The sequence below is a fragment of the Gavialis gangeticus genome, unplaced genomic scaffold (assembly GCF_001723915.1).
Source record: "Gavialis gangeticus isolate Ggan-Ray unplaced genomic scaffold, GavGan_comp1, whole genome shotgun sequence".
In the NCBI taxonomy this organism is placed as follows: domain Eukaryota; kingdom Metazoa; phylum Chordata; order Crocodylia; family Gavialidae; genus Gavialis; species Gavialis gangeticus.
The window spans coordinates 72,682,649-72,686,288 of record NW_017728993.1 but is presented as its reverse complement, the minus strand read 5'-3'; the positions used below and the strand labels follow the sequence as shown (position 1 = coordinate 72,686,288).

At 37.8% G+C, this 3,640-nt stretch overlaps 1 protein-coding gene across 1 annotated transcript in view; it reads right to left on the bottom strand.

Moving 5' to 3' along the window:
* LOC109305391 (regulator of G-protein signaling 13-like) overlaps window positions 1–3,212 on the bottom strand; it is a 15,473-nt gene extending 12,261 nt beyond the window's left edge. Inside the window, exon 1 of the mRNA XM_019528381.1 lies at window positions 3,051–3,212. The gene's annotated coding sequence lies outside the window, so the exon portion shown is untranslated. The remainder of the gene's footprint in view (window positions 1–3,050) is intronic.
* Between the last annotated feature and the right edge of the window lie 428 nt (window positions 3,213–3,640).

Below are 3,640 nucleotides of genomic sequence, written 5' to 3'. Positions count from 1 at the left end.
GGGGGGGGGGTGGTACTTTTCAATGGGGGTACACCACCAATCTCAGGGGGTGCATGTGCACCTCCTATGTATCTCCAATACCTATATATATATAGTTAGACCAGACAGGAACCTGTCCCAAATGGTTCAGAGTAGTAACATTTTTGTCACCAGTCATGTGTCACTAGATGTGTCACTAACACCTGCCATCTGGTGAGGTAGGTTATTGCCTATTAAAGCTTATGCTTTCCTTAAACAGTTAATCCCTAAGGCTGCATCCAGATGAGCATTCATGTGTGGCAGGCGGTACTGCAGACCCATTTGCAGCACCACACACATCACATGCAGGTGCTGCTCGCACTGCTCTTTGCAGTGTGTGCGTGTGTGGAGATCCCGGGGTCAAAAAAACCCATACCAAAAAAGAGCAGGGTGGCACATGTGGTGACAGGCCCAAAACCAGAGCCTGGCCAGCTGGAGCCATGCTCTGGCTGCTAGCCAGGTGCCCTGCTGCAGGAGTGCCACGGCTGTAGCTCTCTGAGGCCCATAGGGCCCCAGGTAAGGCAGCTGGGGCTAGCACAGGTGCTGGCCCCAGCCTCCCCTGCCCCACCCGAGCCAGAGTGTTCATGGCTCGGGTGTTTCCTAGGGACAAGTAGCAGCCACACAAGGTGTGTGGCTGATGCTTGTCCCTGGGGAAACAGATGTTCTCACTCGTGAGGAGGCAGCCTTAGGTGCCATCTTGCCATAGCTTCTGATTGCCACTAATGACAGTTAACTTCAGAAAATCCAGAACATAAGCAAGACATTCCTTCCATTATGTAGGAACTAAATAAGCTAGTTCTCTCCTGCCTCACATTTTCTGTGGTCATTTGCATGTGTGCAAAGTAGGAACATTATGATTTAGTGTATTTGGAGTCTATTTTATGCAGGTCTAAACTCCAAAAGACAGCATGCAGCGGAGAATCCTCTTACCGTTTTTATTTAGTCTTTTTTTTTGTTGTATTTTTTCCTATTTTTAACCACTTAACAGTAACTTAGTGCTCAAGAAAATTGTCAGGCCTGATTGGTACCATTTGTCCAGACAATACAACACGGACATCTACAACACAGTTTTCCCCATGCTACTCCATCATATTCCTCAAATGTATCTTGGAAAGGCTACCTCTTAATAATTCAAGAGCTATAGCAGGAAGCCTCTCTGAGACTAAGAGATATAACTTAGATTTACCTCAGAATGCCACCACTTCACCCAGTATTGTCCATTATGATGTGTGTTGGTTTAAAAACTTTTCTGTAGATTTTTCCCACCTGGATCTTACTTTATTTCTGGTTGCTTGCTTGCTTGTTGTTGAATTAATACACTCTTTTTTGAAAACTTTCACACAGGTTATAATTTTAGTTGACAATTTCTTATTCTACCTATTATTGTGTTCACATATCTTATGTCATAGAAATTTGGGTGGGTAGGTGTCATATGGGAAGATCTCTGGCCAATCCTGAGAAGCACTGCATGTCTGAGACTAGCAGGATGTGTTCATTATTTATTATATATTGATTATCATTATATAGGAAGCTCAGTTTTTGTATGTGTGTGTGCAATCTGTAAATTTTGCTTCTGATTCAAAAATAATTTCACAAGTTAAGGGGCCCATAGACAGTTCTCTGTGATGCTTTGCTCCTTATCCCAACTCAATAGGTCACAGAAATGTGTGATCAGTTTGAACCTAATATTTACATTCTCTGCACAAGTACAATATTATACTCTTTTAGTAAAGTCTACAGGTTTTCAGTTATTATCAGGTACTTTTTGAACATAAAACTAATTTATTAGAATGACTATAAAACACTGGCAGGCAAGGTTCTTTCGGTAGATGTAATATCTTTTATTAGACCAACAGATGTAGTCGGAGTTGGAAAACACTATGATTTTTTCTCTGATGCTTTTTAAAGCATTGCCGTTCACCTCCCATAAGATTAAAGGTGACAAAGATTAATAAAATGCTCTAGCTTGGATGTATGCAATGATGGAAATACAATATTTATTAATAATAATAATAAAATAATTTAGTATTTATACAGTTCATTTTAATCACCTTTCCCTTCTCAAAGCTCTTACCTCCATGATATATTACCTCCATGATATATTATATGCAACACAGGTATGTACTGTATACACTTTTTTTTTCTTGGACTAGCAGAAAAATAAGACAAGGGAACTGTTTTAATTTTTCAATGATATGTGAAAATTATCCCAATCTTTTCCTTTTTATTGTAAAGTTTGCTTCATGCAGGCCACAGAAATTATTTTAGCATGTGGGATTTCATATTCCCTGCAGATTTCATAATAAACAAGTCAGGTCACATGGAAGTTGCTGAGTTAGTCAGCTATATGAATGAATGGAGTATAGTTTTAGAGGATTAATCACCCTTTTATTAGTAAATAAGTTGAAGAGTCGGAACTATTGGAGATGGAAAGAACATAAGTAATCTGTCAAACAATGTAGGTTTGGAACAACTTTTTCGTTTCAAATCTCATATAAGAAAATATTTTTCTGCTCACAAAACATTTTGACAAATCAAAAACCAAGGTCTTTCCTTTTTCAGTGAAACTAATATGCTTTTTATTTCGATCATGGGTACACCGTCACATGAAATTGCAACATATTTATCTTTAAGAGGGCATGCCTGTAGTGGGCTTTTTAAAAATGGGTCAGTTCTTAACTGTATTTGTACAATGAAGCCTTTATAAAGAATATGTATCGTAAGGTATTAGTCAGTTGGACTTAGTAACCTTTCTGATGTTTTACTTATTGCAGAACTGCTGTGATCTCTGTATACTGGAAATGTCATACATATGTTTCAAATACACATCTAGTTAGATTGGTCTGTGCATTATACATAGCTAGGGAATGGGTTATTGCCTTTTTTTTAAAGCTAACTTTACAAATGGGAAGGGATAGAAAAAGGACATTTTGGCGAGAGTAGCCAAGCACATACCACTGTCTTTCTTGTTTATGTTGAAGAACAGTTTCAGTTTAAATTCTAAAAAGAGTTATACAAAATCTTATACTTACAGCACCTCTTCTTGGGTTGCTGCTGCCTTTCGTAAGTGTGTTTCATTTAGCAGGGCCTTTGTAGGGACAATTCCAAATTACATGGTTTAGGTTTTCTTTTTCTTCTAAAACACAGGGTCCTGCTGCTCTCTTACTGTACTAACACTTGTGGTATTGTCTGTTTCCTTTCTTATACTTGTATATGCAAATAGTGTCAGTGGTGGTTATGGGAAAAAATGTTCTATTGAACTTTTATGCACCACAGATGAAGAGGCTGTTTATTCTGATACTATCATGACATCCTAATGATAAACTGAAATGTACTAATATTTGACTTTATTGAAATCTAGTGTGTATTGTCTGGGAGGACAAGTTTTATGACTAATATTTTCCATCTCTTTATCAAATGTCACTTTATGCAAAGTACATACATAGTGTTGAATAGAGATAAGACTGTGTGTAAGTTTGCTGATACTAAAAATGGTGGCTTCATGTTCAATTTGAGATCAAGAAGTGATTGTCTTCTATTGGTTTTCAAAAGCATTAGTCTTTCATAGTCATCTGAAAATAAACTCCCATTGAACTATTTGCACATATAGTGTGTGTGTGTG